The 26,062-nt window shown below is 37.5% G+C and overlaps 1 protein-coding gene across 1 annotated transcript in view; it reads right to left on the minus strand.

The window, feature by feature from the left end:
- The window catches only part of DUSP10 (dual specificity phosphatase 10), a 46,359-nt gene that overhangs the window by 14,473 nt on the left and 5,824 nt on the right, over positions 1-26,062 (minus strand). The gene's annotated exons all lie outside the window — the stretch shown is intronic.

A 26,062-nucleotide genomic window follows, 5' to 3' on the forward strand; every position in this document is an offset into this window, starting at 1 on the left:
CCAAATTCAGATTTAATAGCCACTATGTTTGGGGGGACAACAAGTATAATATGATAATATTTGCATAACATGGGCAGACTGTTGGAGAGGATAGTCAGGATATGGGTAAATATAACTTGCTCCTTTAAATCTGTTACCTCATTTATTTACATTAGAACAGAAAGCCCAGCCAGAAGCAACAGCTGATGACAATCCTGTGTAATTTTCCACAAGGACAACAATTAAACAGCTTTGGGGTGATTTAACAAGTAGAAGACTTTTAAAGGAGGCAAATTCTAAGTGGAATGGCTCTGCGGTATCCCAATTCTGGCTGACTTTTTCAAAGAGATCAGAGTGATTAAAGAAAAGTCCCTATATTCTTTCTACACCACCTTCAAGACCCAAAGGGGAATGGGCTGGAAGGGTCAGGGAAATGGAGGAAATAGAAGATAAAGAATCCTTCAAAGGAGGGCAAAAGGGAGTCAGGCAGCAAAGTTTAGTAAAATGACTAATGCAGTTGGAGTCAGAGGACCTGGTCTCAAATCCTATTTCTAACATTTATATGTGTGGCTATGGTCAAAGTCTTTTGGGATTAATAGATTTAGAGTTGGAAAGGACTCTAGCTTTAGAGACCAGTCCAACTCCCTCACTTCAAGGATATGGAAATTGAGGGCAGGTGGGAGATCTTGACAAGGTCACAGAGACACTTGAAATTCTCTCTTATTTTCCTCAGGTGTGAAATGATGGGGCTGGCTAGACTAAGCATCTCTGAAGTCTCCTCCAGCTTTAAACCTATGATACTTTTTCTATGTCTGATATGAAAACCTATGATATATTTCTATGTCTGAAATTCAATCAGAAATGTTCATCCAATGGAAAGGAAGAATTTATTGCTTTCTACAAGTTAAAAATGTTAGTAGTGAGTCCTTAAAATAGGGAGGGTCAGAACTACGCCCAACCACATTGTTTTAAGAGAGGCACTGACTAGCCAGTGCTGTAGCCAAGCCTTTGTCATCTTCTAGAGGTCTATATCTGACAGCAAACAAGTAGAGAAACTGCCTCTCAAGTTTCATTGTTCACTGAACTCTCCCTAAATTTCTTAAATGTAGTCTTTCCTAAAGAGAGGGAAAGCACAGTGAATAATCTATCTATAGTCCTCTTGAGATTTCATGACTGGAAAGATAACTATATGTTGTCATAGGATATTTTGAGGTAAGAGTTCATCCTCTGATTTAGAAATTGACCTGATTGGAAACTGGTGGGCTTTCTCCCACCTCCAAACAGTAGGGCTGCAGATTCAATGAAGAATTCTTCTCCTTCTATAAAGTCTTCAAATAGAGAAAACAAAAAAGAAAATTCTCCCTCATCGTTGGAATTAAATTACCTAGGTACTGGGCCATTCATTGACTTTCTTCTCACTCTGTTAAAGTGAAATGAGCATTATTTTTAAACCCAGTTCAATACCAACATTATAAAAATAGATATCTGTTATTTTTTATTCCCCCTTAACTGTACTATGTATACACATATATTCACAGACACACATATTTATTTACACATACACATTTATTGCTAACCTACACCTGGTCAGGGGAAAAAGGCATATTTTAAAAAGGATTTCTTGTTTCTCTTGCTTTTAGCATATTGTTATATTCTCTAAAACACACACCCCTTTTATAACATCTTTAAGAGCAAATATTCCCCAATTTTAGAGACTGTGAATTGATTGGATAAGTGACTTCCTAACAACAAATGATGAAACAAGAAGAGTCTGTCCTTTTTCATTACACCAGCCAGTCCATCTTTTCCCCAGAAACACAATCTGGCTCATAGAAGTTTCCACAGATCCTCCTTTTAATTTTTATAAATGGAATTTCCTCTCTTTGGCTTCATGCTAAAAGGTCTCTTTATCTTCACAATATTTTTAGGACCTTGCTTATTAGCATACCCTCAACACCATGAGATACCAAACACAGCCTGGCAGAACAAAAAGGAACTGAAAACTCTTCTCCACCCTGGGAAGGTATATACTCATAAGTTTTTGCTTCCTCTTAAGTTTTAATCTTTGGAATAGTTTAGTCTTTCTCTTAGAAATGAAATCACTGCTAAAGAAGCTTGTTAGATTTGTTAGAATTAAAATACTCTCCACAACCAAAAAATAGGATGACTGGGATAGCTTCCAATCTAGGCCTAAGGGAACTACTACCCTAGTCTAGACTGACACTGAGGGGCTGACCTAAACTGGCTTGATTGAGGGCAGAGCAAATGAGATAAGGGATACCCAAAGGCTCAGCGGAATCTGAGAGGTGAGCACACACTGGGGCCACACAGAGCCTAAGTGTTCTATAACCCAAATGCCTGCTCTCCAGCCTATATACAAAAATCAACTGTGAATCCTGGCTTTCCTCCATCTAATCTCTTCACACCTAGGCAGGACATCTCTATTAATCACATGTATTCACTATCAAGGATCACTATATCTTCTGGTATAGATTTACGATAGTGGGCTTTTGAATCCCACTTTGGGAACCCTGTCTATGTCCCATCTAAGTTCACCAAGTCATAGGGTCAAATATTAGAACTGAAAGAGATCTTAAAGGCCCCCAGGGGACAGCTCCCTCCATCTACAAATGAGGAAAAGAAGGCAGACAGGAGTGTTAAGTGATTTGCTTAATAGTCAGGCAGTTAGTAATTGAAGCAAGATTTGAACTTGGGTCCTCCTGGCTCCAAGTTCAGCTATGCCACCCAGGGGGCTACCTATCATAATCTTTGAAAAACTCATTAGTTAATTGATCAAAATAAACCCTTCTTAAAGCATGAGGTTATATTGGAAAGTAGGGGAAATGTCTTTAATAGAATGATAGACAGTCCAGTCTACTCTTTCTTCAAAAGGCTCAACAAGATATTCTTCACTTTATTGTTTAATTCTCTTAGGGGAAGGAAAGAATTCTTTGCCTTTCATTGCAGATGAAGTGTTAGTAAATAAACCAATATGCAAACCAAAAATCCTGGCAAAGCTTTCCTTTAAACATAACCATTTCTGAGGAAGGCAGAGAAGAGTGAAACAAACAGATGCTTAATAATTTCCAAATTCTAGAGGGACAGAGATATTCACCTTAGACCCCAAATTATACAGAATTCAGAAATTCATCGCAAAAATATGTGTCTCAGTGGGTTTTATTCTGACATTCTGTTCAATTAAATACATCTCTGGAAATTTCAAGAGTCAGATTCAAGAAAGAACATGCTTCTACAATGAAATATTCCCAATGGAAGTCACATTCATGAGAGGTCATCTAGAAATATTCATGCCGCCATGATGCAGAGGATTCATTGCTTTTGTCACAGAAGAGTACTAAGGCTAAGAAGTAGTGAACTGAGAGGCAAGTAGCTATTGTAATAACCTCTAGCAAAGCGTTGGCTGGCCACAAACACCCCTGGATTTCTAGTTTTTCCCAGTTTGGAAAGGGAAGACAATAAATAGACATCAGCCAGGAAAAGAGAGGTTATTCACATATGGATATGGTTTAGATCTCTTATGGAGAGAAAAGGGAGAGGTGGCTGTCATCCCATTAAAGCAGCACATGGCAACAGCCAGTGTCTGCCCTATCTGCAGTTTAATTCCTCAAGTCCATGAGAGATCTAGCTAAATAGGCAAAATGGAAGGGGAGGATTGGCCTGGTCTTTATAATCCTTAGTGTCCCTTTATTTCCCTAATGAAGGTGCAATGGTAGTCACATCTGGAAGAAGAACCTTTCCCCTAAGGCAGGACTGCTGAGCTTTACCTCCAGGCCATCCTTAGAGAATTTTACTCTAAATAGGGGTATAAGCACCAGTTAATTCAATACAGAATAACTATGAATGTGGACCATATTTTATAAAACCGCCAGAGACAGAAGCCAGGATTATACTATGAAATATCACGAAGTCAAACAACAATAAAGTTTGTGGGCTCTCCACCATTTTCTTCAAAATGGTTGTGTTGAACATCAATCAGCTGGTTGCCCTTCAATGAACATCCTTATACTACTCAGTCAAGAAAAAGTTATTATGATCCCAAAGACAATGTGCTAATAATAATGTAGAGAGTGCTGAACTTTGAGTCAAGATACCCAACTTACAATAAAAACTTAAAATCTTAATACAAGTAACCTCTGAACCTCAGTTTCCTCATCTGTAAAATTCAGGTAATTGTAGCACCCACATCACAAGACTGTTGAGAAAATTGATTGAAATAATGTTTATAAAACTATGTAAATATATAATGGAAATAATACAACCATAAGAATCACCATCCATCAATACTTCCAAAATGCTGCTGAGGTTTAAAAGGCAGCAGTTTGGAAAACAAGAAGGAAATCTTGACGTGTCTTCATACATTTCTATGGAGCTCTACTTAACCAATGAGTTTTTGGCTCAGAGAAGCTACAGCTTCCTTCACTCATTTAGCCAAATTCCATATTTGGCCAGGACACTTAACAAAGTCAAGCTAACCTCAAGAAAGTGTTTGAGTTTAAGGGATGTCTTTTCAAAGGTATCAACAAAAGACTGACATTCCACTTAGTACCTTGCACACCCAATAGGAGAATGGGGCTTTAACAGGTTATTTATTAAGTGAAACAGGCTAACTTGAGACCAAAAACAGAATGTGATAGCGGAGGTCATGGTAACTCATGGACTCCATCCTATAGTAAAGCATAATAATTGTTTCATAGGTCTAACCTTATTCATTTTATGTAGCCATTCCCAAAGAAGCAAAATGGGACCTGAAATATGCTGCTAGGTCCCTTGGGAACACTTCACTTAATCAGCTATAAACAAAATCCTTGGGTGTCATCTAGGGGCTATCACAGGTCAATGGCTATATTTTGAAAGTGCTTAAGTCAGAAACACATTAAAAAAATTATTCCCCCCTAGACTTGGATCTTGTAAGGACCTGTACCAAGAAAGTTTTATGTTCAATTCAATTCAGTAATGAGCATCTATTAGGTAACTATTGTATGCAAGATGACAACTTTGTTTTATGAAAACCCAAATAAACCCTTTACCCAAGGAAACTAGCCTTCAAGAAACCCAAATCCAAAACTGAATAATAGGCCATCAAGCATATTTTAAGCACTCTGGATTGGATATAGTCAACTCTTAAGTACCTTTTTGTTTTCTTAGTTTCTCTTATTGTATTAAGACCTATCCCAGAAACCTAGAGGCTACAACCTCTTTCTCAATCCCATAAACCAGTCAGTTGTTTCTCTTTGGTCACATTCCCTAAAGTATAAATAGAACCCCAAGTGCTTTGATTTGATAGAAATTCCCATTCTTGGTGCTTTTGCTGAGAGGTAGTTCCCAGAGCTGGGTGGCTCTGTGTTATGTGTATATATGACTCTGTGTGGTGGCTATAAGAGCATTGTCTTCCTTGTCCTGATTAAAGACCAGTCCTTTTGTATTTGTTTTGGTGGTTCTGTGTATTTCCAGGTTGACAAAGATTAAGAAAAAATTATACAGTCTTTACCCTCAAAGAGCTTACAAATTTGTATGACACTAATAGATGTATATACCATTAGTTCAAATGATGCAAATGTGTAAGAGGGAATTAAGGCGTTAAAAGACAAGTCACTTCAATCTAACTGATGGAAAAGAAGTTAGGGCACCTGGGGAGATGTCAGGATAGAGGTTAAACACTGATACCTTGATGAAAGAAAAGGATTTTAAAGTGGAAGGAGTTATTTATCTTCTTAAGATAGAGAGAATAGTATTCAAAAATGTATGGAGCTAGGTGGCAGGTTAAAAGTCAGTGGAGAAGTATTTATTAAGTGCCTACTACATACCAGGACTGTGCAAAATGTGAGACATACAAAGAAAGGTAAAAAACAACAACAACAACCAAAAAGAAATAAAACAGTCCTGGCCTCAAGAAGCTCACAAGAAGTTCAAGAAAGACAACATGCAAATAATTATGTAAATACACAACATATTTCCATATATATATATATATATATATATATATACATATAGCTGGAGGCAATCTCAGTAGAAAGAAACTAGCATTGGGAGGGACTAGAGAAGGTCTCCTGACTAAGGTGAGATTTAAGCTGAATCCTGAAGGAAGTCCAAGAAATCAGGAGGTAGGAGGAGGGAGAGAAGAAGAGAGCATCCAAGTGCTGTAAAAATGGAAACTTGAACCTGGGACTCCATTTCCCAGAAGTTCTTGCTAGCTCCCAGAATGCCCTCTAATCTCACTGAGATTTCCACCTGGACGAGGTCAAAAATTTCTATTTAACCTGACTATAAAGGCTACTAGGTCTCTTTCCTGTTTCCGCTTCCAAGCAGATGCGTCTCTTTCATGATGTAGGTGAAGTAAAATGGGCCTCTCGGCCCACCTAGCATGTGCTTCTTTTACTTGTATATTCTTAAATTGTCAACCTTTAATAAAACTCTAAAAAAAATAATACTCCTTGCAGAGAGAAACTAATTTCTACCTGCCTCAGTTTCCCCTAAATTTTAATCATAACAGTTGAATTTTAACTGTTACAGTGCCACTGAAAAGGAAATGAGCCAGGAGATGGAGAGCTATGTTAGAGGAACATCAAGATGACTGATACCTGGAAGAAAATAAAAAATAAGAATGTAAAAGTAGAAAGGGTAGAAAGATGGGGAACCAATATAGTTTAGAACATAAAATCTAGGAAAGCGATTAATGAGAAATATTGCTGGAGAAATATGTTGAACCTAAATCATGGAGATCCTTTAATACTAGGTGAAAGAGTTGGGTATTTTTCCCCATTAGGAAAATGGAGGCCACTGAGGGATTTTGAGTGAAGAAGTGATGAGATCAGACTTGTACATTCCCATGCCTTTTCTGGAAGGAAAAACTGGAGAAAAGAGATGGGAAGAGAGTCTAAAGGCAACACTGTCACATTAAGTAAAAAGAGATGAAGAGAAAGGAGGTAAGATCAATGGCATCATATGCTAAACAAAGAATGAAAGAGGTTGGGTGGAAGGGGCAGAAAAAAGGGAACTCTGGGAACTATGGAAGGAAAAGTTTCATAAGAATGATGAACATAGAAGCCAGATTGCCAGGACCTGAGAAAAGTTAATATGAAGAGGAAATAGAGGGAGTGAAAGAAAGAAAATAGAAGAAAGCTTAGAGTAGTAGAAGCAGGATAAAGGGAAGATTTTTTTCTTTTGTTTAGCTGTTTCAAAGTAAGGGAATTCTGAACATGTTTCTAGGTTGTGAGGAAAATCCTAAAAGAGAAGAGGAAAACTGAAGATGAAAGACAGGGAATGGTGGGTGGAATAAGGTCCTGGCAGAGGTGCCATTAAAGACACAGGGGGGAGTCTTAGAAAGAAGACCACACATCATCAACTGTGTAAACTCTAGGGAAGAAAGAAATAAGGTTAACTGCAGGGAGAGTTTTTGAATTATGGAGGAGGAAAATTCAACTCAATTCCAATGACTGCACATTTATTAATATGTAAAAGATGCTTGGGGGGGAAGGAGTGGGAGATATAAAGTCAAAAATAAAAAAACAAAACAACAGCAATAATAATAAACCATACATAACCTCAATGAGTTGGTTTCCTACTGAGGAATTCAATATACATATGGAGGGGTAAAGGTAAAATAATTTGATGAAGTAGATAATAATGACAACAATGGGAGTGGGAGTAGATTGGGAAAGACTTCAGGGAGGTGGTGGCCTAAGAACAGAGAAAAGGAAGGAAGCTAAGGAATCTGTGAGGCAAGATGATGCATTTCAAAGTGGGGAAAGCCTAGGCAGAGGCAGCCTTTGTACAGCAGCAAGTCAGCCAGATTAGCTGGAAATTGTAGCATGAATGGTGAGGAAGCTCATGGAAGAGAGGGTCAGGTTTCTAAATAAAAAGTATACTCATCTGCAAGGTAAGGACAGGCTTCTACCATACTCTGTCAGCTGAAGTGAAAAAAAGATGGGATTCAAGATGGGAAACTGACTCTTTAGGAGAGGAGAAAAGATTTAGACCACCTAGAGTGAGATTGGTAATAGAAAATCAATAAAAAGACTGCTGCATAATTGTGAGGACCCATAGGAATAGAAGCAGGACACAAAATTTGTGATTTCTTTTAGCATCATTAAACAGGTAGGTAGAGAGTAAGAAAGAGGAACAAATGAAGCAAAGTGGAGGTCACTAGGAACTGGGGATTAGCAAGACAAGGCCACCAAGGGATCAAAAGAAGACAGTATGCTATTGAAAAGCCTGACCATAGGGTCAAGTCTAAAGGAAGAGAAAGGAATCCATTCAAGGCAAAGGGACTGAAGGTCATAGAAGATAAAGAAGCAGTTTCAGAAGGAGTGAGGCTGTGGGAGAAGTAGATAAATAAGAGAGATTGATGTCAGAGAAAAGAAATTCAGAGTTCAGGATGTTAGAAATGGAGTGGTTTTGAGCAATGGAAAGGTCCAAGTATGCAACCTCCAAATGGAGTTGGAGGTTGTGAGAGTTGCTAAAATCAGGGCCATGGTATTCAAAAGGTCACTGACATAAATAATGAAATGAAGAAAAGCACCAAGGATTATGGCAAGTGAAAGGAAAGAGAGGACAACTATAGATCAGGTGGTAAATAAATTGAGGAAGGTCAGAGCATGACTTAGAGGTCAGTAGCTGGCAGTGGCAAGAGATCAAGAAAGGGCAGTAAAACTGATGCCATGAAATTCAAAAGATGGAGAGATGGAAACAGAGCAAGGTTCTGAAAATGGCAGAGGAATGTAAGGAAAATGCTGACTCTTCCTTTTGGCCCTGAATCAACCAAACATTTTTAATGACTACACGAATCTGGAATTAATGGTAGCCAGATAGCACAGTTTTCACAGTTGGCAAAGGGGAAAAAAATCAAGTAAAATAAACAATCCAGTGTGACCTTAAGGGGGGCCATATAGAACTGTCACCAGAACAGTATCTAGTACCTAATAAGCATGTTCCAAACTTTAACATGATGGCAGAAGTTGTATACCCTGCAGATATCATGTCCAGATTTTTAACCAGTTTCATTTATGTCAGTTGTGCATAACAGCGAATGACAGGAAGGAATTCCCAAAGGACATCCTGGGAGATCACTTATCTATTAGTACTCATGGTTATGAGGCAGATAGGTATAATAATTTAAAAAAAACATTTAATGAGGATTAATATAATTTGGGCTTTATTTACAAATGCTGTCTGTCATTCACTGTGATAAATGAGTTATCTGATTCATCAACAAAATATATCTCTGGGCTTCCATTTCCTCATCTGTAAAATGGGAGAACTGAAATAGGAATTCTCTAAAGTCCACTTGTGGCACACTGAGTCAATTCTGCTAATCAGAACACAGGGAGAATTGAGTGAATTCAACTCAAAATAAATACTTGAGTGTCTTCTCTGTGAAAGGTGTTGGGTAAGGAAATGGGAACACAAATGAAAAATAGCCCTCAAGAACACAGAAGTGGAAGAATAATTTATATTATAACAATAACTTTGGAAGAACAAACTGTGAGAGAACTTAATAACTCTGACCAATTCAATGATAGCCCATGATTTCAAAGGAACAATGGTAAAGGATGCTACTTTACTCCTATGACAGAGGTGATGGATTCAAGATGAACAAAACATTTTTGAATGAGGCCAATATGAAAATGTTTTGCTTAACTAAGTTGTTCAAAACACTGAATGACAGGATGGAATTCCCAAAGACATCCTTGAAAGGTCACTCATCTATTAATATTAACATTGACAGTATGAGGCAAGTTGATAAAATAGAAAAAAAAAACATATGGGGTTTTGTTTTCTTTTTTCTTTTAAATGAAGGGAGTGGAAAGGAGAGAAAATGAATGCTTATTTACTGAAAAATATAATAAAATGGAGGTGGAGAATAACTGTCAAATAATTGGCAGCCTATGCCACCGAGGGAGGAGGAAGAGCTCTCTGTCCAGAGGACTTGGCCCCTATCTCCTGCTCTGGATATTTTTACATGCCTGAAATACAGCTAGGTCATGTATTAGTCACACCTGCTCACATAGTGACCCCTGTTAAATAGCACCATGCTCTCATACAGAACAATGGACAAATGAGATTGTATTCAGGGTTTCTGCCAAGCACTTTCAGATCCCAAAAGAAGGACAGCTTGGGCTCACAAAGGACACAATGCATTTGATATGTTGACACACCAACACAAACTCAGTAATTTACAAGGCACTAAACCCAGGGAGGATGTAGAAGAATGAGCACTGGTCCAAAGAGGTAAATGACCTGGGCTCTAGTCCCACTTCTGACTGGGTGGCCTTGGGCAAATAATTTCTTTTTTCTTGGACCAGATATTTAGTAAGATACACCCCATAGCTACACCGTTTTGCAACTCTTAACAACCAGATGTGAGGTTTGATCAAGAAGAATGGAAAACCATCACCGGTGAACCAGTCTAACTACTAGAGACTACTGCAACAGAGATTCAAATGGCATCTAGGTTTATTTTTCCCCTTAGCTATTCCAGATTCAATGCTTCTCCCTCTTTTCATGCAAATGCTTCTCTCTTTTTTGAAAACTTCATGCAAACTTTCAGCAAACTGATGTCCCCATGGTTATGGAGTTTCTAAAACCATATGTCTCCCTAAGAAATGGCAAAAAGAGAAGAGTCAGGAGGTCTTCCTTTTTCCTCCATTGGGGACATTAGGGAGGTGGCAAAGTCCAGTGTACAGAGTGCTGGATTTAGAATCAGAGAACATGAATTCTGCTACTTACTTTGGTCAATGTACCTCACTTCTCTTGGTTTTAGTTTTTCATTTATAAAATAAAAGAATTGGACTAAATGGACTTTGGGGTTCCTTCCAACCATCTTTAAATTGGCAAGTCATCTTGACATGTTACTTAAGTAAACTGATTTTTCATACCACAATTTGAAAGAAAATGATGAAAGAAAAGAAAGAAAATCTGAAAGAAAGTGAAATGGGGGGGGGTATGAGGGACTATTTAAAAGGCTATTTGGAGAAATGTTCTTGAGAAATGTATTGAGAGGTACAATATAAAGGCAAAAGTTCCCCATCTTCTGTTGCAGTCAGACCTCAGCTAGAGCATGGGATTTACCTCTCTCAGAGTTACATTTTCTTTTCTTTGTTTTTTAAACCCTTACCTTTCATTTTAGAATCAAAACTAAGTAGTGGTTCCAAGGCAGAAGAGTGGTAAGGGTCAGGCAATGGGAGTTAAGTGAGTTGCCCAGGGACACACAGCTAGGAAGTACCTGAAGCCGTATTTGAACCAAGGATCTACCATCTCCTGGGCTGTGTTCTCTATCCCAGAGCTACCTTGCTGCCCCTCAGTGTTATATTTTCAAAGGAACATTGACAAGCTGGAAAGTACTATATAGGGGAGGGCAACCTGGAATGGGGAAGGACTTGAATAGATGGCATAAAAACATTAGTAGAAGGAACTGAGAATATTTAGTCTAAAGCAAGAGAGGGTTTGGGTAGGGATGGGGGGATACATTGCAGGGGTTGAATAGGGCTACCATGGAAAGAAGAATTAGACTTGATCTGCTTAGATGCAGATCAAGGAACTATTACTAGAAGCTGCCCAAAAGTCATAAGAGACAGTGAATTTCCCTTCACTAGAGATCTTCAAGCAAAGGGGAGATGACAACTTGTCAGGTATGTTGAGATTATTGTTAATGTAAGAGTTCAACCTTCCAATCCTGATTCTGTGATTTCCAAAAGCTTCTTTCATAACTAGTGAGCCACTCTTCATTTTTATCCTTATAACACACTTTGGGAAAGTTTCCAATGGCCCTTCCTTTTGAATTTTCCCCTCTAACGATATATCTGGGCTAATCCAATGGAATAAAAATCTCCAAGTTAGTGACCTGAAAGAATATTGGGAAATGAAGTCTCTTTGTAGGAAAAGAATGGGAAAGAAAAGAAATATCTAATAACTCAGTTTGCAGGGCAGAGAAGGAAGTAGAAATCAAAAGGACAAATTTTATTATAAAATCTTGTTCCTTTGGTTAGGGAACAACAAACCGGTTGTGAAGATAAAAGGAGATAATGTACCTGAACATAATTTGCCTTATAAAAATGAGAGGTTTTGTGTTGGTGAAGCAACATGGCAAAATGAAGAAATACTGAACTTGGAATCAGAAAACATGGGTTCTAGTTCCAGTTCTGATACTTAGTGACCCTAAGCAAGTCACTTAACTTCTGAAGAGCTATACACAAAGCAGAAATAATGATTTTTGCACTGCCTCCCTCCCTCAAAGGTTGGAGGAGAAAGGGGCCACAAAGGCAGTGCAATATTGATACTTTATGGGATGAAGAATTAGTCAGACATGACTGAAGAAAATGGTTTAACAAGAACAAAAATAAAGAATAAGTGGCAACCATAAAAGAGAGGGATACCTAAATGTCCTTATGAAGAAATTAATGTGCTCTCACAATAACTGAGAAAACCAGAATGTCATGGGTCTACTCATAGAGAAATAACTTTTGTGAACCTATCCAATGCCTTGAGAATCTGATAAATAAAGGTATAGCCCATATATATTGTGCTCTACCATGTCTGACTGATTCTTCATGACCCCATTTGGGGTCTCCTTGGCAAAGATACTAGACTATCACTTCTACCATCCCTCAAAGTCAGGTATTGTACCAAGAGCACTAGATATGGAACCAAAGGACATCTTCATCTCTCAATTGACTTGACTACCTTGAGGCTTCTCTGACTTCTCCATCATGTCTCAGAAGCTCATTATTAGGATAACCTCATCATCCTGTAAGACCTCAAACCATGGGATTCTTTTCCTTCACTATTTTCTGCCCTCTTTGATTAAAGTGTGAGGCTTCAAACTACAAATCTCCACTTAAGGGGAAACTCCATCTCATACATATCTCCTCATCTTTCACCTCTCTTCACTACACCTCAGGAATTTTCTGACTCTTCGACTAAGTCTTTCTCCTATTTATTTTCCCTGGCTTCCTCTGCTCTCAGCTTCTTTTTGTGTTTTATCTTCTCCTGTTAGATCTAAAGTTCTTAAGGGCAGGAACTTACCTAAAAATATCTTTTTTCCTCCCCTCCTTGTAGTCCTGGCTTTTAGCAGTGTCTGGCACAGTAGGTGTTTAATAAATGATTACTGACATACGTTAAGAATCCCAACTCCACAACCTTGATGACTTTGGGAATCTCAACTGTCAGTCACTGGACCTTGATTTTCTAATCTTTAACAGTGAGCAAGAAGTAGACTAGATGATTTCGAAGCCCATCCAGCTCTCTTAGGAGGTTCAAATAAAGGTAGAATCTCTAAAATTAATAATACATTTAACTATTTTAAATATTTAGCAAACTCTTTAAGATGACCTTTCATTGACACATGCATATATACCTATATATTTACCTATTATCTCCTCCATTATTGTGTATGTTCCTTGAGGGCAGGGACTATTGCTTTTTGTTTGTATGTTTTCGTGATTTGCCTTTCTTTCCAGCACTTAACATAGTGTTGCCACACGATAAGCACTTAATAAATGTCTGTTGATTAAGAATCTTGACTTAAATTTGGGGACAAGAAGACTTGTGCTTAACAAGTCCTGTCTTGTTTGTGAAGATTTATTTGAGTCTTTAAAGACTTTCAGAGCTGGACCACACTGCAAAATTTTGTAAAACAAAAACAAAACAAAGCAAAATTAAAAAAAAATACCACATACACACACACACACACACACACACACACACACACACAAACCTTCCCCCCAGATACAAGTCCTTTGAGTTAAACCTACATCCGTAAAGACCAATTTGAATCTTGCTATAATCATTATGTCCATTTAACCAAAGTATTTTATCCTCGGAACAAAAGTTGGGAGTGACCCATTATTTGTTGAAGGAGAATCTGTTGTTCCCTCTATCCGGGTCACGCCCTGACATGACTGCTTCTGGTTTTGTATACCAATGATCAGTTTTAACCTTTCACAGAGAAGCATAATCCAACAACAACAAAAAAGTTCTTGGCTAGGGGTCAGGGACCAAGGGTCAAATCCTGGCTCTGCCACCATTTACTTCTTCAGAGCCTTGGACAAATCCAATCACTGGTCCTCTCCAAACTTCAGTTTTCTCATCTCTGTTTAACTAAACAACCTCAGAGGTTCTTTATAGCTTTAAAATCTCTGATTCTAATATCTTAAAACTTCTAAGTTTTGGTCAGGACAAATTCTCTGGTGTGTATGTAGAAAAACCAGCATAGCTGAAGAAAAATTTTAAACTATTATTATTAATATCTGATAGGGAATACTTCTTGAGATTCATGAAATGCATATTAGTGCATTTGAATTTCATAAATAACCTTGAGAGTTAACTACCACAGATTCTTTTTATTGATGAAGAAACTGAGGCTCAGGGAGAATAAGTAATTTGTATATGTTTATACCACTAGTAAATATCATTGACAGAATTCAAATCCAGATCTCTCATATTTTTTTGATTCAACCATGCTGCCCTCTTTTACCTTTGCCCCTCCCATCTTAATATAAATGCATGAAATGAATAATTTCTCCTGTTTCTGAAATAATCTGGGGCCAGAAATCAAGAGAAATCTAGCAATAAAAAAAAGCAAAAAAGGATAGATGGTTCACTGATTATATTTACATCATCAAGCTATACATGGCAGGTAATTTTAAACTTTGAGGATGTTAGGTGTCATATAAGAGGGCTGGATATGGATTCAGAAAGACTCAAATTCAAATTCAGCCTCCCCCACTTCCTAGGTAGGAGACTCTGGGTCATGTCCCTCAGCCTCTATCTACCTCAAGTTCTTTATCTGTAAAATGGGGATAATAATGGCACCTATCTCCCAGAGTTGTAAGGATCAAATGAGAAAACATGCAAAAGTGCTCAGTAAACCTTAATATGTTAGATGAATTCTAGCTATTGGCTACTATTATTAAGCAAAAAAAAAATCCATTTTGAGGTTTTAGGCCTCAAGAGCCTAAATAGCCTAGATAGTAATTATCTAAGGTTTCCTAAGATTACATTCCTTTTGCATCACAGCATTTCTTCAAACATAGTTGAAAAATGCAGGTCTCTAATCAAGCTAGTAGAAATGATGAACTTTTCTAGGCCTCTGAAAAAATATCTGGCAAGGACAAATAAATTATTTTTTCTCTTCCTCCTGCACCTTAAAATCATAGACAGAGAGCTGGAAGGGACCCTGAAGTGATCTCATCGAATCTCCTAGTTTAATAGGCAAGAACCTGAGAGTCGGAGAACTTAAATGACCTTTCCAAAAGTCACCCAGGTAGTAAAATATGGAAGAGGGACAATTTTGACCCCAAATCTCCTTGTCTCAAAGCCAGACCTCTTTCCACCATAAAGAGATTACTGTTTTCTCAGAGACCTCAAATCACTTTCCAACAATGAGTATAATCAATGTTTCAGAAGGAGAAAATATGCTTTTCTGTATCTGATGATGAAGGCATGCTATAGAGACCTAAGAACACATGATAGAAGCTACCTGCTAAGTTCTGGGTCAATGCATCCTGGCTAGGTATTCCCTCCTACAGAATCTGCTGGTTCTAAAATAACTCAGGTTAACAAACCAGGTGATTTCTCACTTATGAGCTCTTCAGAGGGAAAGTCAAACTCAAACCAAATCTATATCATGCTCTTCCCTCTCCCTCTCCACCATGAATCTCTCCCCTCATTATACTGGCAGTTTCATTTTTTTTGTAGGGGTTTAGAACAATCCACTGAACTTATAAATGTACAAGGAGAATAATTAGCAGTGGAATTGGTCCATTTGCCTTTCATTTATTTTTTTTTAAGCTAATCACACATTTTCAGACTCTGCACTTCATTTTGGGGCAATGAGTTTCATATATTCACTACCTGATGTGTAAATCCCTACCTCCCCTTATTTGGCCCAAAGATTCTCTTTCATGCATAAATGGGTGCCTCACTATCCTCCCTAGTGCTATTCATGAGATTCTATTGTAGACTTTGATCATATTATCCCTTCCAAGTTGAACAGTTCTAAGATTGTTTAGGATATTCTTCATTACAGTAAACTCATCATCGTGATTTCTCCACATTACCAAGGGAGGTTAATAATGCCTAACCTTTAAGATTGATATCAAAGGAGATTCCCACTACCTTTTCATGAAAGGTATTACTAGAAAAGAGGCTGCAGTGGCCCCATACTTAAAGAAAAATAAAATACAGAACTCAAATTCAGGTTTTCCAACTCCAAATTCTTTCTGCAGTGCCAAAGAACCTCTTTTATATTGTCTCTAGCTTTTCAATGGTCTTTCCATTAAAGCATTTATTTAAACACCCATGTGCAGCCAAGCATTCTAGGGGAGATACAGAGTAAGACCTGACTTTTCTGGACTACTGTGGCCACTCTTGATTCCAACTGAACCCCTACTTCTGCCAGACTTGAGGTAATCTCTCATCTCTCTTTCACTTTGCTGCCAGTCACTTTCCTAACTGCCTACCTTAATCAAGTCAGTCCTCAAATCTAAAACTTCCTTTAGTTCACATTTCCTTCTGAATAAACTTTCTCAGGTCCTAACAGTTCAAGACCTTCCATAATTCAACCTACCTTTTCCAGCTTTAACATACTATTCCTCATCACACACTCTTATGTACCAGCTACTTAGCCTGGAAATTCTTCCCTTATCATCCTGCCTTCTTCTCTCATGGAATTTGTGCTTACATAAATATACTTCTCCCTACCAACCATACCTAGAATGTACTTAACCTGCTCTGGCTTCAATTCTGTCAGTTTAAAAAAAAAAAAGGGCCTTAGCTTTCTTTTAAAGCCCACCTTCATTGCTTTCTCTTCCATGAAAGGTCCCCAGATTCAATAACCTGATGAATGGTAGACTCACCATGAAAATTTCTCATAGCACCTTTCTGGAGCCTCTCCTTTGCAATTCCTTTTATTATGGTAATTTGCATACCCTTCTCTCTCCACCAAGACTTTAATGATAATATAAGCTCCTTGAGCTTAAGATCCATTTTCTTATCCTTCTTTGTATTCCCAGTGTTTAGTAGAGTTCTTTATATTTAAGGAATCTTCCTTAGAATGACATTGATAAATTTGGTGAATAATGACAATAAGTCAATTTCCCATAATAATGAAACCCTCAAGAATAATTGGGATTGGGGCAGCTAACTGCAGAAGACAATATTGTTAGTATTCCACCACTTCCCTTTCCATAAGTCTTTTACCATTTCTCATTTACCTACCTCTCTCTTCTTTCTTCCATCTCTCTTGCTTACAGTACAGCTCTCCATAGCAACAAATGGTAGCTTTTGGCTAAGCAGTGGACTCCAAATGTCAATGAGGTTGAAGAATTCAATATAAAATTTGTGTTGCAAAAGGAAGAATGTGTGTAAGGGAAGGGACTCAGGGACATCTTAATACAAGATAATTGTACTAATATTCAAGACATTCTAAAAGAAGTCTACAAATGAAAGCTAGATTACCAAGTCAGGCATATGATTGGGGGGGGGGAGGGGATATTTGTCCAGTTAAAAGGGTAAACTAGGTGATCTCTGAGATTCTAAGATTACATGACCCTGAGAGGAACCTACCACAAATTGGGGGATTTATAAAAGTACATGAACAAGAAATTGCACATGGTGAGAGGGAGTAGACAAGTTGTAGCCTCGCCGTGGTGAATGGAGTGCTCATGCCAATGAGATCACACTTGTCAAAAAAAATTTAAACTTATAAAATAAAATGGTGACTTCTTTCTTTGCCATGTGATATAAAATAATATGAACTCGAATTATAGCCAGAGATATTTTATTTATTAAATGGGACTGGCACATATTAGCTGAGTGATACTATTTATCTGTAAAAGATTTGTATGTTGGGGGTAAGGGGAGAAGCTAAAGTACCTTTCTCCACAGAGCTGTTGAGCACATGAAATCTACATAGATAATCTACAAGTATTAAGTGCCCACTGTGTGAGTACTATACTAGATGTTGAACATTTAATAAGAAAAACAAAGCAATCCTTTCCCTACAAATAATTACAATCTTAAAAGGGGAGATATCTACACAGATAGATATATGTAAAATTGCTCAAATGTATAGTTTTGATGAAAAACAATAGCTGCTGTGGGGTGGGATACAAAAATTTGAGAAACTGGAAACTTCTAAGCAGAAAAGAGGAGGAAGTACATTCTAGGCATGAGGAAGAACCCATGCCAAGGCACAGAAATGAGAGAGAAAGGGTCATGTGTGAGGGCAATGAAGTGGCCAATTTGACTGGACTATAGTGTGTGTAAAGGGTGATAGTATCTAGTGATGCTCCATAAGTAGAATGATGCCAAAGAGGTCTGTTTGAGATTAGAGCTAATATGACTGAATAGGGAATTGATGTGGTCAAATTGATGCAGTCAGATAGGAGATCTAGATCTGCAATCAGAGGACCTAGGTTTAAAGCTTTGCTACTTATTCTTCATCTGTGAACTAAAAGGATTAGACCAGATGACTACTACTGCCCCTTCTAGCTCTAGACATAAGATGAAAGAGAAATGAACAAAAAAAGTACAAACTAATGCAGTTTTAAAAGAATTAGAGTAGTTTTTCTCTATTAAATTCAAGTTTTTGAAGTTTTCTGAGCCTTACCATGAATGTAATAATTAAAGCCCTACATAATAAATGCAGAACTTTTGACCAATTTAAATGCCCATCTACACTGTCAGAAGCATATTATGGAGTAATAGTTTTTTGCTATAATGATACAAGGTATATACATATTTTTTAACTGAAATGTAGACTCAAAGTTCCTCTCCATTAAAGAAACTAAAGAAATTCCCCATTGCTAGCAAACAGTGGCTTGGTTTTGCCAAGTTCTAAGTAAAGGATGATGCAGACTTGAAAGAATGACATTAAGAGTTTTCTCATAGGCTCTAGATAAGGAAGGCTATCAGACACCTGTAGAAATTTGATGACAGACCTGAGTCTCTGAAAAAATAAAAATAGATTCAATTAGAATTCCAGAGGAGAAAAAATGAACAAATAGATTAAAATTCCACTAATTCAGAGCCATTGTGGAGATGGAAGAAAAAAGCAAATGCAAATAATAGAAGAGAAGATTTTAAAATGAAAGTGATGGCAATTCAGTTATATTTCTTTAATACTTTAAAAATTAATAGCAAGTTAAATCATAGATCTAGAGCTGGAAATGATCTCAGAGACGATTTTTTCCAAATCCATCATTTTACAGACAAGGAAAACTGAGGACAAGAGACTTGCCCAAGGACAAACAAATAATCAACATCAGAGTAAGAATTTTAATTAGGATCTTCTGACTCCAGAGCCAGTACTCTCTTCCCACTTTGTGGCTATAGTCACTTACAATTAGGACATTATATATAAATAGGACCACTAACAAGTTGTCAGTTTGTTTCTTTGTTTGTTTTTTAATCCTGCTTAGTAACCACCCAGCCCTAGTCTCTGTAATCATGTTCATACTAAGTTTGCTTTACAAAACCTCATTTCACAAATGTTTTATGTTAAATAATAAAAATTCTGAGTCCAAATTATAATGTTTCACCAAACAACACAAGAGGCACTCTTTTTTGACCAGAGATAAATCTTTAACTTGAAACTACCTGAAGTTTTAGTTTAATACGATGCCCAGTAGTAAAGAAAATGTATTAATTTTTGAAGGCATAAGCACAGAATAAGGACATGCTTCTTAAAAGGGAAGATAAAAACTCCATACAAACATGAACCTCCTAGGACAGCATTATATCCAGGTCATGACCCACTTCTTAAATAAGATCAGTATGGACTCAATGCTAGGGGGAACAAAAAGTGAAAGAGAAAACAAACAGGAACAAGACGATATCTTTTGATTGTAGGTCTCCAAGGAAGAAGTATAACAGGTCATTGACATGCCAACAGAAATAATGGCCCAAGTTAAAATTCAGCACTGAGATCCCACCTAAAACAAAGTGCTAGATACACTATAAAAATAAATAAGACATAAGCCCTGCCCTCAAGGAACTTACAGTTCTTCTACTAGTATAAATAAGACATGGACAAGAGGAACTAAAGCAAAACAGAATGAGATAAGCATATTCTATAAAAAGGGGAAAAGACAATTTCCAACTCTTGGGAAAGGAACCAAAATCAGAAAAAGAATTCATGAAATGGGTGCCATTTGAACTGGGTCTAAAAAGGATGTCTGGGATTGAAATCACCAAACGTTGGTGTGAGGAAAGAAGTATATTCAAAGTACAGAGAACAGTGTGAATTCTCCTCTATGAAAAATACAGTTCAGTTGGACAGGACTATAGAATATATGAAAAGGAGAAGCATTAGATAAGTTGCAAAGAGCAGGCTGGTACAAGACTGTATAGGGTAGGACTTAAATGCCAGATTTCCAGACTATTTTCAGGAGGTGATTGGAAACCACTGAAAGGCTTTAAAGGTGAAGTGAAATCACCAATGTCACTTATGCTTTAAGGTGATTAAAGCATAAAATGGATTAGAGGTAGAATAACTATGGCACAGAGAGTTGACTTCAAGAAACTGTTTTTAATCATACAAGTAGTAGCTGGACTACTAATAATCAAGCAAGGTCAATAGCAATGGGAATACAAAGGAGTGGACACAATGTTAAAAGTTTAAAGAAAATTTAAAAGTGTGCTGGTTCAACTTGTATCTGAGCAGGATTTTCATTTACAATAACTCTTAACAGGTGAGGTCATCTAAACTATTCATGAATGCCTCTGATGAGAAGGAAATGTACTATTGTTTGAGGAAGTCCATTCCACTTACGGAAAACCCAAATTCTTAGACAGTTTATATTTACATGGAACCTCAATCTGCATCTCAACAACTTCCATCCATTGTTCAATTTTCTTCTATGTGACAATTCTTCAAGCCAAGACCATGTGTTTACTCTCTCCATCCCAGCCCATCTTCCAGGAGAAATAGTCTTCATTGGCATCATCTCGAGATAGCGTGGTGTTTAGTCCTCCATTACAATCTTTAACAAGAAGCCTTTCATGATCCCTTTAATTGCTAGTGCCCTTCCTCTTAAGCTACCTTTAATTTTACAGCTTTATATTGATCCTTCATATACTTAAACAATGCTATTTTTGTTTCCCTTTTTAAAATATAAACTTCTTGAGAGTAGGTATTTGTATTTGTAAATCCAGCACTTTGCTCAGTACCTGGCACATAGTTGATGCCTAACAAATGTTTGCTAATCAGTTCGTTCCTAGTTACCTTTCTCTTGATGTTATGTACTTTACATATTGTAGTAGGATAGAAAGAGAATATCAATTGAAAGGATGTACAAATTAAGGGAGGGGGGAGTTTCCTGCATAGCTGAATGGGAAAATATTAGTTCCTTTAATATAAATAAGGGTAATCAGCAAGAAAAACAAGTGGGGGGGGTAAGTTCAGTTTTGGACATGATGGGGTTTCGATTTATTCAAGTAGAGATGGGTTAGGAGGTTGAGGCGGGTAGGAAAAAAGTGAAGGGAAGAAGGAAAGGCAGAAAGATATTGAGGGACAGATACATATAGAAGGAAAGGAAGAGAGGTAAATATAGGCATCATTTTCATCACATGCAATGACCAATGGAGACAGCTAAGAAAGAAGGCCAGAATCTTGTAAGATGAACTGTTCTTAAGTAGGTTGGTAGAATGACTGGTCAACAAGAATCTATTCTTCATATGAGCCTGTACTAAAAGTAGCTAACTTTGGAGACTCCATGCATTCAAAATTACAAAATTACATCTGAGAAAGCTTATCAAAGTACCTCAGAGACCAGCTAGGCATTTATGTTCATATTCCTTACATATTTTTAGAGCTCCTGTTCAATCTATGAAAAACTTAATATTCTTGCAGGCAGGGGTCAGATCTTTTGTGAATTGCCAGTGCAGTCTACAAATAACTCTCCTGGATAATAAATTTGAATCTCGGTCTCTTGAATCTACTATCTTTTAGCTGGCTCATAAAAAGTCTCATAAAATGCAAACAATATACCTTCGACAACCCCTACCTTTTCACCTCAATACTTTAAGCATCAATCTTGAGGTAATAATAACACCAAGAACAAAATGGTGAGGACCTCCCTTCAGATTAAAATGCTTATCCTACCTCAAATATGTTTTATACATCAACTCTTTGTGAATTAAGGAATCCCAAAATGCAGTGGCCTGAAGAGATTCAGTCAATGGCGAGTGCTTGTTAATGCTCTTAAGATCAACACTTTCCAAATATCAATATTCTATCACATTTCTCACTTATGTGTCACTTTGGGAATCCAGAACTCCCCTAAAAAGTACAGATATAAAAAGCCTTAATAAAGCTGCCTAGAGGGCAGGAACTAAATTCTACATCAAATAAAATATTGTACTCAAGAGACTATCTCCAGGAACCTTCACACACCTGTACAATTTTGGCAGAAGATAAGCAATGCCACTAACCCAGTATCTACCTTGGGCTAATAATTCACTTCTTCCCCTCTGAAGTCATGTGTCTGGTCCTGTCAAAGGAGGTGATTCATTTCCAAACAAAACTTATGCTCTACTTCCATGACCATAATATTGTGGCTGTTAATGACACAAAAAAAGTCCCTGCACCATCCTGGTAATGTTTTCCTTGAATTTGTTCTATTCTTGATCTAGATATATAAAGTTTTGCTTTGCGTGTGCAAAGCCCTTATTCTTGTATCCTTATATACATAATTTCCCCCCTAATTTGAATTAGAAATTCCTGATGCCCTCAGAAGCAATTTTAGCAGGCAATCAATTAAACTAAACCAAAAGCTGGCCACTTGCCATTAGCAGGGATTAGGGAATGAGAACTAGTGTTCATTTGGTGGCTCCATCTATTCTCCCTGTATTTCAGACCTCCTCCTACCTCCTGGGCACAGATGTAGGTCTATACACCTCCAATATACTTACAACCCTTTAGAGAAAGACAAGGGGTGAGAAAAGGGGTTACAATTGTTGCCTGGCCATTCTTAGCCCAGCTCCAAGTATCTGAAACTTAAAAAAAAGAAAATACTTAAAAATTAAGTAATTATTGGTTTTTAATCACTTTCAAATCATCCCCATTTTCTTCAAGACTTCCATACAAACACATAAGCAGTTTCAATTAGAATACTTTTTTCACTCTAAGGAACAAGTAATTCCTGGACAAAAAGAGAAATGTTAGATCCCAATTCCAATTAAATTCCAATTTTCATGTGCATCTGGATAAGACACCCATTTTTAGTAAGTGAAAGTGAGAATCCCAAAGATTAATGAAGGTTTACTGAGAGCAGTATCAAGCCAGGACATAGAATCCTCCCATATTCATTTTGGAGTGAAAACAATACTGGAGAAGAGGGAAAAAATTCTCCAAGTTGGGTTTTAATTATCCCTTATATACATCGAATACTAAAAACTAGTAGAAGGCTGATTAGAGTTGTTGGGAGAATAGGTACTAATTCATTTCCAAAGGTCTTAGAATGACATAGCAGAATCTCCCTAGGAAAGTATTAGTCCATATGGGTGGATGCTGGTGTTGAAGGTTGGAAGAAATGGGGGAAAGGAAACAGGTTCTTCCTCCAAGCTCCAGGGAAGAGTGGGAAAAACATTTATCAGTTTAAACTGAAAGGAAGATGCTAAAACAGTCAACAAGGTATAACTCAGCAAATAAGCAAATCATATTTCAGCTTCCCAACTCTCACTTAAAAGAAAAAAAAGCAGGCTAGTCTCTTGCCTATCATCCAACTAAAGGTCTTCTCATTTCTTTCAACCTTAATAATACTGCATGGACCCATTCTTCTGGCTTTCAACTCATTCCCTCTCCCCTTGGTCCACACTTCTGTAGCTGGATTACAAGTACGTGTGTATGTTTTTCCTAAAGCACCAACCAAAAATACATTGGCCTGTCACGGGGCCAGAATACTAAAGCTTTATAGCCTTATACTCTCATTATTTAGCCTCGTGATATCAGCTGGATGGATTTATAATCACATTTTTTACAAATCCCATTATAAATAAATAATTCTAAGATATGCCCAAATCACTCAGGCCTCTTGGCCCAACATGCTTTTATAATTACTTGGAGCTCCAACTGTATGCTACTTAAATTAGTTAGCAGTCACTCAGTTATTTTTAGGTCATAGCAACGAGTTCATGTACATACACACACACATACACACACACATCTCCCCAGCAAAGTATTTTCCCTCCTTTGGAACAGGAGCCAGATGTATTTTAACTGTCCCCTTTTACTTCCCTTAGAGCAGCCTGGCACTTTCAGATCACATCTGGAGGTTAGGATAAGAATATTAACAGTAGGAATTTTTACATAAAAAAGAGTATTTTTCTGTTATCATCCTTTTGGGGGGGTATCTTTTTAAGAAACCTTCTGCATATCTTTTTGCAGTAAGAAAGTGATATTTGAATCACTAATGAAAATTAATTCAAGAAAATTTAAATATTTTCAAGGTACCTTCTTCCTTTACTGGCTACAGCCATATATTTGAGGTCACCAAACTTAAAAGCCTTTATAAGGCTCCCTTTCCACAGGCTTCTTTTCTACTATAAAAAACAACTCATCATGTATATCTCAAGTCCTAGGAGACACCATGAAGAGTTTACTAAAAAGAGGTCTTTACTCTATGTCATACAATCCTCCCATCTAACAACTTCCTGGGTTCTCCTTCATACTTCTCTCTCCCACCTTTTGCTTTGTGGCTCCATAGTCCAAAAATAAGCATCAGGTCCCTTGAGATGCGTGTTGGACAGTATAGTAACTACTGATTACCAGTTTGTGTCAGTACAAGAAGGAATAAGGGAAGGAGCTATGAAATGTGGATGTTGAAAGAGAAGATTCCAGAGAGGCATTTTAAAAAAATCGCTCCAAGTCCTCCTACTCTCCTTAAAGACAGGAGATTTCTCCAGTATGCCTGATATCTTGCCAACTACAATGGGGGTTCCTCAGTTTAAAAAGAGATTTTAAAAAATGAGTAAACTCTGCTTCTATTCTTCAGATTTTTTTTTCTTTTAAGGAAAATGAAGGCATCCTTTTTACTCTTCAAGTTGGCAAATGTTAAAATTATTCCTGTGAATCCTGCTTTGTTAAAAAAAAAAAAGGATTTCTAAATGTGAGGGAAAGTTAACACACTCCCCTATTTAACCCTTGGAGAGTCACAGAAACAGCTAACAGAGATCCAGTTCTGCTTTGACTAGGATTCAATTAAATCCTATTGGAATCTCCTCTCACAAAGGACAAGGAAGAAAACTTCTGTCTGCCTCTCTTTCCTTCTCTCTCTGTCTTCTCTTCCTTCTTTTTCCTCTGCCTCTTTCCTTCTCTCTCTCTCCCCGTCCTTTCTTCCCTCTCTCTTTTTCTCTCTCTTTTCTCCTCCTCTTTCAATATGTATACACACAGACATATATAATGTATGTGTGTTTATATACACACATACATTTATTTTTTTCATTTCAATCACTCTTGCCAGGTAGGAAAAGATCCCACATCTGATGGCATGTGCCTCTCTGAAGATGATGAGAATCAAACCCAGTTTTAGACACAGGTCACTAAGGGATGGGATTGTAAACTAGAACAGTAACCTAATCCCAAGGGATCCAGCTTCTCTGATCGGTTTCTTCCCAACCTGACACTGCCTTACTAAAATGGTAACAGAGTAGCTTCTCACTTGACAGGCAGTGCCAAAAATGGAGAACATGGCGCTGAAACAGGGGGACATAAAACTTGGACAGTGAGGGTAGCAACCAGTGTTTACAAACATAAAACTGAGGATCAGATGGACCAGCCATAAATTAGACTGGATTACATGGAGCAAGAGAAATCTCTCAAAATAAATGAAAGAAGATTTAGAGATTCTACCGTATGGTATATTTTGACCCATCCAACCCACTCCCTATACTTAACTTCTTGACCCCACCCCCATGTTACTCTGCCAAAAAAAGAAAAGAAAAATTACCTACTTCAAAATGGCACCACTACTTCTCTACAGAATAAAATCCTAGACCACCAAAGGGCTGGCTTTCTTAAATCCAAACCCTATAGAACAGCAATGGGAATTTAACCTTCTCGGTC

Source organism: Monodelphis domestica, chromosome 2 (genome assembly GCF_027887165.1).
Source record: "Monodelphis domestica isolate mMonDom1 chromosome 2, mMonDom1.pri, whole genome shotgun sequence".
NCBI classification, from domain to species: domain Eukaryota; kingdom Metazoa; phylum Chordata; class Mammalia; order Didelphimorphia; family Didelphidae; genus Monodelphis; species Monodelphis domestica.